Source organism: Octopus bimaculoides, chromosome 1 (assembly GCF_001194135.2).
Source record: "Octopus bimaculoides isolate UCB-OBI-ISO-001 chromosome 1, ASM119413v2, whole genome shotgun sequence".
Classification (NCBI taxonomy): domain Eukaryota; kingdom Metazoa; phylum Mollusca; class Cephalopoda; order Octopoda; family Octopodidae; genus Octopus; species Octopus bimaculoides.
The window spans coordinates 73,566,183-73,577,346 of NC_068981.1; positions in this window are offsets into that span (position 1 = coordinate 73,566,183).

An 11,164-nucleotide genomic window follows, 5' to 3' on the forward strand; every position below is an offset into this window, starting at 1 on the left:
AAATACATTCACTGGTAACAAAAATTATATATATATATATATCACTTACTAAAGTAAGTACTTATTTTTATAACATGTATAAGAATTTTTACGGTTTGCATGTATCCGCAGGATATTTTTTGTTTCTTTTTATAATGTGTTCATTTATTTCTTATAATTTGATACGTCGATTTCATTTTGTGGAAGAGATCAATGACATTCTGAATAATGTATTCGGCAAGATTATCTATCCATATATGTACGTGTGTATATGTGTGCGTATGTGCGTGTGTATGTGTGAGAGCACTTGCATATTTCTCACATATGCCTGAGCAGTATCTGTGATGAAGTATTCTATTTATTTGTTAAGGCGGCGAGATGGCAGAAACGTTAGCACGACGGGCGAAATGTTTAGTGGTATTTCGTATGTCTTTACATTCTGAGTTCAAATGCCGCCGAGGTCGACTTTGCCTTTCATCCTTTCGGGATCGATAAATTAAGTACCAGTTACGCACTGGGTCGATGTAATCGACTTAATCCCTTTGTCTGTCTTTGTTTGTCTCTTCTATGTTTAGCCCCTTGTGGGTGATAAAGAAATAAGAAACGTTAGCACGCTGGGCAAAATGCTTAGCGGTATTTCGTTTGTCTTTTCGTTGAGTTCAATTTTCGCTGAGGTCGACTTTGCCTTCCTTTTCGGAGTGAATAAGTCCCAGTTGCGTACTGTAGTCGAACTAATCGACTGGACATTCCTCCAAAGTTTCGGGCCTTGTACCTAGAGTAGAAAAGATTCTATATATTTGCCTGCTTTTCTCATCATTCATTGTGTATGTTTATGTATATTTTCTCTCTCCTTTGTTTTTTCTTTCTCATTTTGTCCCTCTCTCCATATATATATATATATATATATATATATATATAGAGAGAGAGAGAGAGAGAGAGAGAGAGAGAGAGAGAGACAGAGACAGAGAGAGAGAGAGACAGACAGAGAGAGACAGAGAGAGAATGTTAGATATGGTTTATAGGGTTACCCAGGGTTTCGCGTTCATAAGGTGCTTAGCTTTACACGCATCTCTTCAGACCTTAACGGCCGTAGCCTATAAACCTCGCTTCAAAATGGAGGGAGAAAAGGTCTCGTAGTTAGTTTTTAAATACACAAAGAAGAAAGATCAAACGCAAGAAGTGTCAGTATTTCATGTATTTCTGAAACTGTCATCTCATAAGTGTTGCTTTAAAGTGTTGCTCTGTGTTACGGTGGACCGACGTTGAATAAGGTATTAGATCAAGTAAATGTGTTAGTTGGTGTTATTCAGAAAGCTCTGCCTCGATTACGTTAGACATGTGGAAACAGTTCATCAAGCAGACCTCGTACTTCACCTCTTTAAACAGATCATATGATTCATCGTATACGTTGCAGCCCAATGTATTGCTCTAGCTGTTCAATGCAAGCGTTGCTGCCAACAACAGTAAAATTCAGCACTAAGACTTAATGACGTCGATTGCAAAAAGACATCAATGTTATTGCAGAACCAAAACACATTGGCTATTACACACACACACACACACACAGACACACACAAATCTTCTAGAATCTTTCAAAATTGTACACGGTCATTAGAATGTGATTGAGAAGGACTGGCCATTATTAATGAGGAATAATCATCTATTAATCAGTTTCCGTTAAATACCTTTTTTCTGTCGACTCAAAGCATAATCCTAGGTAAACATTTTGAAGAGTGAAGCAATGGTCATCCTTTATGAAATAAGTGTGGGACACGTTCACAAAGAGAAGTGCAAGTATTTTGTTAATGCCTCTAATGACAACCAGAAATTCTAAAAAGAAAGAAAAATTGCTGATATTCTGAAGAAATTGTCTTTTATAATCACATTATATTCTAACTGAATGGTAAACAATGCCACACAGCAAATAACACGAAACAATTGTCCCGAAGAAGCTCATGATATTGCATATATGGTTATATCCCTATCTGAAGCCTATACAAAATGCAGGATTCCAAAACAACCGCTTATAGTTTCATTCATCAATTTCGGATTTGAAAGAAAAGATCCTAACAGATTACTGTGAAAACTCTCGTCGAAATCACGCCTAGCCAAAATGCTGCTTTATCGAAATACTGCACAGTATATCCTTAATTTAGTAGTCCTAAGATTAACATTCGTAAACGGTTTTCTCGTAATCCACATATTTTATTATAAAGTAGATTTCTTGGTCTGCACCTTCCGTGTATATACACTTTTGTCAAAGGCTGTAACTAAACATATACATATATTTGCATGTATGCTTGTAGATACATGTGTGTGTGTGTGTATGTGTGTGTATACCTATGTGTATATCTATAAATATATATAATACATATATATATATATGTTTGTATGTGTGCAAGTATTTCTGCATTTACGCCTGGGAAGTAGCACATCTGCTTGTTTGTAATAGATTTCTAGATAGAGCATAGAAATCCATTCTTAAATATATGTTAATGATTGTTCTGTCTATCGTCAACACTTTCTAACGCTGAAAATATTCTGATATCAGTACGACCGCCGGTGTTTAAGTCAGTACAAAGCCTGACCTAAATATATTCTAAGTTTAAAAACTTTCTTCATTAGTTTACGTCATAGTTTTGCCTATTTTCGCTTATCTTTGTTTATTGCGTCATCATTATTATCCACTTATTATGTAATTAGAAGGATGTACCTTACATATCTTACAGTCATTACTGGTTACAGTCTTTGGATATTATTCTATTTGCCGCTTTTTGCCAAACGCTTAAGTTATGGGGACATATACAAATCCACACTAAATATCGAGTGAGAGGGGAGGAAACAGAGACGTACGCGCATGTCCACAAATGCACATGTGTATAAATATACGATAGGCTTCCACACAGTTTCCATCTTTCATATTCACTCACAAAACTTACCATAATTTAATTTTCACCCAATCCTTCATTTATTCAACTCAGTTTGGTTAAATGTTGAGCAAAACAACATCTTTTTAACCAACGAAAGGAAGAAGACATTACAAATGAGAGCTTGTTAGCCATTATGAGCAAAGCTAACGATTATAACTCACATTTTCGGAAATTATAGAAATGGAAAATGTGGATTTGATGGAAAAAAATCAGACAATGGAATTTCTATATCACTAATTAAAAATAAAAATCCGTGACATGAAAGGATTAGATATTTGCTCTCTTATTTCCTCAAGCCGGAGTAGGGTAAATCAAAGTATCTTTATTGCGATCCTTTTTTTTACTCATCATGCTTGCAGATATAGACATAATTCTACACTAGAACATTCTCTGTAACGACGCAGAAATCAAAAGAAATGGAATTTATCTATGATATCCAACAAAAACTGTCACACACGAGTGAGGAACGCCACAAATACTATATTTTATATTACGGTAATCAACAACGTAAGATTTTATCCACCCCCCAAACAAAGAAACAATGCAAGTGATATGTGTGTCTATATTTGAAGACGCATCTTTATCTATAACCATTTTACGAGAGGCAGGTGGTTGGATATTGATAATTCTCTGTTCAAAACTGTCGTTAACTATCCGAAGATGACATCCAAAGAAGGCTTGACTATTGCTCTTAAATCTAGCCTCCCAGGTTCCAGATTCCCAAAGCTTACACACTAACTACAGGAATTGCAAATATCTTCCATATGGCAAATGTCAAATATCTCAAATACCTATAACACCTGTGTCTTCGCAAAGCTTCTAATCACTGGAACGTCAGTATGAACTCTAAGCTGTTACTATCTATCTATCTATTTATCTATCTATCTATCTATCTATCTATCTATCTATCTATCTATCTATCTATCTATCTATTTAGCTAGCTAGCTATGATATTGATATTTGTGTGTCAGTCTGTCTTTATGTTTGTGTGTCCGTTTGCCTACCTGTATGTCTGTGCGTTTGTATGTATGTATGTCCGCCCTCCCTGTATTCAGAATCTGTAAAACGAGCACCCAAGATATCATAATATATACTATTCGCATCTCACAGCGGTGGTTTACATGATATTTATTTTAAGATAAAGCAGACAAAACTGTGACAAACCTGCTATGAAGATAGAATATGGAATTGGCGTATCAGGGGCAGTCTCTCTTTTACTCGTATAATTAAAAAGAGAAAAGACAAGAAATAGAGAACGGGAAACAAACAGGAAGAAGGAAACGTATAGTGTTGGCAGTCGATGGCGGTGACAGTGGTACCCAAGTTTTGATGATAAACTGGGGTATTTTTTACGCTTAAGTCTCACTTTACACTTTCTAGCCTTCCTTATCACTTCCCTCTGCTCTATCTGTCTGTCTGTCTGTCTGTCTGTCTCTGTTTCTCTCTCTCGCTCTCTCTCTCTCTCTCTCTCACTCTCTCTCGTTCTCTCTCTGTTTCCTCCTCTTCTGTCTTCCTCTCTGTTTTTGTCGTGGAACAGTGAAACTGCGATATGGATAGTCACACATGAAAATAGAGACATACATAAAGAGAGAGAGAGAGAGAAGGGGGGGAGAGCGCGAGAGAAAGAAGGAAGGAAGGAAAGAAAGAAGGAAAGAAAGAGAGTAAGAAAGAGTGAGGAGAGTGATAGTGTTGATGTCGATTGATTGAAAATTGAATAGACATAAACGTTTCGTAGAAAAACCCTTCTTGAGTGAATATCTAATGCAATTTGAAGTGGATTCCATTTCGGTTGGAGTACGATGTGTCTTTCATTTCAAATTGGCTTCAATTACATAACAACGAATATTTGTAAGGATTATGCGGCATTAAGCATCGGAAGAACAGCTGATATCACTGATATGTGTCTCAGTTTAGGAAATTTTACTTAGCCAAATGCATCTGGTTCAGAACAAACAAACAGTCTTTTCTCTTCTTATGTTGTTCCGTCGTAATTCTTGAAAAACATTAGGATTTTTTATATTCACATATCAAAGTCAATATACACATGAGCGCGAGCTCGCGCCCACACACGCATGCACACACACATACACACACGGCAGCTTGAATATAATCGTATTTATTAGACAATGCAAAGTAGTCTCCAGCATATAAATTGTATGGGGTGATCACGATTTGAAGGCTGTAAAGCAAGCTCGATATAATGGAACTTTGGTCAACAACTTTGATATCACAGACTATTGGCAAAATTAGGCTAAATTCTTACCTTACTGTGTTTATATAAGTATGAACAAGCAACAAACACTTTACAAAAGCTCACCCCTGTCAAAATAATGTCAAGTAATCTAATGTCGAATTTATTTACCACTCAATGAAGCTTTACTGAATTCTTGAATATTCCATTTCTAAATCTCTCAGATAGATGAAGAGCAATGACTCCCCGGTTTGAAAACGTAAGGAAACAAAACGCTTGTGAGACATAACCAACTGGAAACGATGTTTCCTGGGGTTAAATAGCAGTAGCAATCTTCCCTTTCCTAGGACTACCACATTAAGTTGGCAACAAACTAGCACTTTTATCTTGGTGTTACTGTATAAGTTTCTCTGAGATATTTCGAAATGCAATATTTCTAATTTTGTAGATCAGTGAATTTATTTCACTTGAAATTCTGTAAGTTTTCAATGATGAATAAGCACTGACAGCTACCAAGGCAACGCCCTTTTCGTCTACGACACGGTGTTGTTTTCAATTATTACTTTCCGTATGTGAGTTCGTTTCCTGTTCTGTTATTGTGGCTTTTTGTTATGTCTGTATTGAAGATTTTATTGGGATTTGAACTGTTGTCCTGTGGAAAACTAATTTTCGACCTGCGGGGAAGAAAATTTCTGCAATCTATTTATTGAAGTTTAAATTTGTGAAAACAATTTCTGAAAATTTTTATGTTAACCAACGAAGGTATGGACACTCAACCAGCCGGTAGCTACGCTACAGCAGCAGGAAAAGGTGCAAATAGCGACGTTGTACAAGTCAAGGAAGTCAAGTTCGACGAAAGAAGACTTAAAAAAGCTGACGAGCTAATTACTAAAGAAGGAAACAGCCTGAGACTGACCCCTCCAAAAGAAATATCGGAAGAAACAGTAAAAAGAAAAGAAAAAAAAAGTCGTTTATACAACACTGTCGAACAGCAGCAAAACGGTTGAATTAGGAAGCATTGAAGAAATGGAGTGCAATCAAGGAAGTGGAGCACCTTACCAAGTACTACACCAGAAGCAAGAAGTACGGCACAGTGGAGGTACGGTTTGCGACCGAACAAGAAGCAATAAAGTGCTCCACTGTGCCATTAAGGTCGGATGAGTGGGCACTGCTGCCGACCTATTGTAGCAAACGTGTGGCCAGAATTAGGATTGGCGGAGTTCTGTGTTACCGGAAGACGTCAAACTACGAGTGGTAGTGGAGGGAAGACCTCCCATCTGCTAACACCGTGGAATATGGGGTCACATGCAAGCGAGGTGTCCCCAGAAACAAGATATGGAAGAAGAGGTAGAACAGGAGTAGCAGTAGGAGGGGGTGGAGCAAGGTGTGGTGGCGCAAGGCCAGGTAAAGGAAGTAATGGAAATAGTAGAAGCGAAACACCCAGTCAGAAAGAGAAAGAAAAAGGAGGAGGAAAATGCATTATCGCCCTCAAAAAGCCCGCAGAAAAAGAGAAAAGGCAATTTGGAGGAGATGCAGAAAGAAGGTGCAGAAGGAGCCAGAAAGAAAATTGCAGAAGAGAGAACAAATGAAAAAGAAAGCATGCAGAAAGGAAAGGAAGAAACAATGAGGAGATGGACACGCAAGTACCAGGAACATCGGGAGAGAGAGTTGAGATGGAAAGTGGAAAGAGGAGGCGAAAAGAAGGAATTTGAGGAGGATGGCGGAATATAAGAAAGAGTATAGAGATAGAGAAGAGGATTACAAAGATGAAAAATGTTATAAGAGTTAAAATAACGGGAAGTGAATATACAGAGGACGACAGGGCGGTTTTGCTGGAGAGTGACAGAGCGATAAATTGAAAGAATTGTTCGGTGAGCAGATTGAATTGACACAGGTGCGGTTTCAATGTGACGAGCTGCCACCAGTGGTGCCATTCGAAGACATTGTGCAATACTTTGTCGATGGATATAAAAGTAAGTAAAATTTCAAAATTGAAATGTGTTTAAACCCCCTCCCCCCCAATAAACTATAGGCGCAAGAGTGGCTGTGTGGTAAGTAGCATGCTTACTAACCACATGGTTTCGGGTTCAGTCCCACTGCGTGACATCTTGGGCATGTGTCTTCTACTATATCCTCGGGCCGACCAAAGCCTTGTGAGTGGATTTGGTAGACGGAAACTGAAAGAAGCCCGTCGTATATATGTATATATATATATATATTTATATGTATGTGTGTGTGTGTGTTTGTGTGTCTGTGTGTGTCCCCCTACCATCGCTTGACAACCGATGCTGGTGTGTTTACGTCCCCGTAACTTAGCGGTTCGGCAAAAAGTGACCGATAGAATAAGTACTAGGCTTACAAAGAATAAGCTCTGGGGTCGATTTGCTCGACTAAAGGCGGTGCTCCAGCATGGCCGCAGTCAAATGACTGAAACAAGTAAAAGAGTAAAACTGTACACCAACATGAATTACATAAACAGTTAATTGATACTGTTTGCGTATGGGGGCAAGTAAGACACTTCATTTTTCATTATATCACTATATTCATATCCATTCGATTTTCGTTTCATGTACCCCACTGCATTTTGCTGTCCTTGTTCGTCCCTTCTCTGTAAGAGCTATATGCTTATAATAAAGAAAAAAGCTAGCAAGGTCACGCCTACTTTTTTCTGTACGTCGTATTGCGAGATTGTCACCAACAGTTATATGATTTCGTTTCCGTGTGTTTTTCCTGTCATTGTATATTTTGTGTACCTTATCGTTCATTTGAACTGTTGTCCGTTTGGAAACAGCAATTTTTCCCCTACGGAGCTGAAAATACTGTCAAAAATTAGTTTGTTGGATTATTTTTTCTGAAAACTTATTGAACTGTTGATTTGCTCATTGCTGGGCGTTGCTTTATTAATTTTTGAAATTCTGTGACAAAATTGAAAATTTTCGTTATGGAATTCAGTATTGAATCCTTAAAAGACTTCCCTGTGATGGGAAAGGAGTGTACTATTGTAAACAAGGATACACAGGAAAAAATCAAGTCTTTCAGCCGCGGTAGGCGGGAACGAAATGGAAATCGAATTGAAAATGGAACATTTGTATAAGTTCAGGAATTTAATAAAGAAAAAAGTGGCGGCAACACTAAGCTGTTGCCGCTCCTTGAAACAGTTGCAGAAATTAATGCCCGAACAGTGGTGTATAAGGTTTATAACCTGAAAGAGAAAAAAATTATGGAGTGACTGTCGAAGCGCAGTTCCTATCGGCTAACGTAGCGAAGGAAGTGTAAACAAAAACACTAAAAAACGAAGAAATAATGCTGCTGCCCACATACTTGGGCCGCAGGACGGCTAAAATCACTATAGAAGAAATTCCTGCCAGATATGAAGTTTTTATGGGTGGTGGTAGCAGTAATATATGACGTGGAGCAGAAAGTAACCATCTTGCAAATGAAAAAGAAAGGTGCGATAAATTGGAAAGCCCAAAGACTCGAATTAGTGGTACAAGCCTCTAATGAAACTTCAGAAAATTTGCCCGATAGGATGTTTGTAGGGGAGGGGCTCTCCATGCGAGTAGCCGTAGAGGGGCATAGGTCCAGATATTTCAAATGTAGAGAGAAGGGCTACGTCCGATCTAGGTGCACAAAAAATAAAAAAGAAAATGAGGCCCCTCCCCAAAAAGCGGCAAAAGAAGTAAAAGCAGCGGAAAAACCTGAAAACACAACAGGAAAAATACAGAAAAAGTGGAAGAGAAAAAAGACATTGAGAAAAAAGATACAAGCGAAGATATGGACTTCACTACTGTAACGCATAAATGAAAGAAAGCACATGTTCCGAACTCTTCTCCCCAAACAAAAAAATCACCGAAGCATGCAGACACACATAACCAAACTCCCCAACCCAGTCCCACGGTAAAACAATTTGCCAAACCCCTCCCCAAAATACAGGGAAAAAAAGGGAAAAGTAATGGCATTCAGAGAAGAAAAAAAATGAGACATTAAACAGAATCATTAGATCACACCACAGAGCAAGAGTTTACAAAGTATCTGAAGACAATAAAACTGACATTCGATTTGCGAAAAGGAAGGAAACTTTAAACACAGAGCTTAAAGAACGCTACTCAGATGACATTAGAGACGTGAGTGTGGAAGTGGTTGAGGGCAAGTTAATTGTTAGACCAGCAACTACCTCAAGAGAAAGCCCTACGGCGACACCATCGAAAAGTCCAGCGGCCACACCAAGCAAAGAGAAAGATAAGGAGACAGACGGAGTTGCGCAGCTCCTCCCCAAATTGAAACTGTAAGTTATCCCTTTCTTTTATTTTTTCAATGATGATTAAGTTAGGGTGCATGAATGTGCGTGGCCTGGGGTCGAAATGGAAATAAACTTGTTTCTTGGACAATCTCAGGTCACATGATATAGACGTGTGCATTGTAACTGAGTCTAAGCGTTCTCGCCTTTCTTGAATGGCTACGAGAAATTTATTGCCCGTAGCCGACAAGGAAGAGGGGGCGTGGTGGTCTTATTCAGGAAGAACTTGGACTTACAGGTAAGTACTGTTTTTCTGGACCCAGAAGGTAGGCTGGTCGTGCTGTACGTAACCCACGTAATTAAGCAGTCCTTCAGGTTGGTAGCTGTCTAAGCTCCTAACGAGCGTGGGCAGTCTGGTTTTTTTCGAGACCTGGAGCACGTTCTAGTGACGTCAAAAACAATAGTTCTGCTAGGACACTTTGACACTATCTTCGATGCACGGGGGGATAGTGTTGGCTCGACTGATAGGATAGGAAATCCTGGCCTCAAGGGTCTACTAGAGAGCTATAATCTAGTAGACGGTTACAGACTGGATGAACCGAGCGTCCCACAGTGGACGTAGAGTAATAACGACGGCTCACGCAGATCTTCGATGTGTTTTGCAGGCTTGCTTTATTTTAACCCTTAATTGAGAAATGGAGAAAAACATAGTGCTTGATATAAAAAAATAAGCCATTTGGGGCGAGAAATAAAGCGGAAATTCTTCGAGTAGGCATGTGTCTTATGCGAATTCTATGATGAGCCCGAGTGACTGTGATGACCTGTAGCTGCCTCTGATATATATATATATATATATATATATACAGGGAGAGAGAGAGAGACTGACAAAGCTACTTTCATTATCTTCTTTACAGAATTTGTTCATGTCGTGTTAGATTTCAGTGAACTTATTTAGATAGAAACGAGTAATCGTCACTCAAATAGACATTAACTACACGGGTATTTTGGGAAAGGAATGGGAAGTGAGAAGAAACAAGGTTGTCTAAACAATAGGTTAAAAGGAGGCAGAATTGTTAGCGCTTTTTCGAAAAGAAAGAGAGGACAGTCTCTGAGAGATAGCTACAGAAACGTGAACAGGTGAAGAAAAATCTTAAGTTTCTAAATGTGGAAAAATTACATCTAAGTATTTTAGATTATTGTTAATAGTAAATAAACTTTTAAGATATAACACAAATAACTAAACAAGACACTTCTAAAGTCAATATTAAGAGAACTATTTAGATATTCAAGTTAATCAAAAAAGAATTAAACAGTTATATATGAAGGGCAACATTCTTTATTAATGAACATAATTATTAACTAAAAAAAATTAATGTCATGCCTGTTTAACAATTAGAAGCATCTAAACAATTAACTCTCATGTAACGTTCTTAAGTTAATAATTATCAAACAATTAAATCAGGAATAACATTTCTATATAACTGGAGAAAACGGGAAATTCTTCAGTTAAATAATGAGAGAATTGTTCTCTAAGGTTTAGATTTACATTGATTTGTTTTTTTGTTTAGTTAATAAATAACAGAAACGGTCTTAAGTTTAGAAGATAACAGGAGGGAGAAACAGATAGGTAGAAAGGTGCATAATTATAGCTAACATAGAAATATTGAGAGAATCACAATATAGATAACACAGTACACTCTGGAAATACCGATTGAACACGGTGTCTGACGAACTGAACTTAAAACATAGATTGAAGAGAGAGCACATTCGGTGATTCACATCCTAAGCTGAGTAATGGGTATGCAAATTTTATATTAATAAATATCA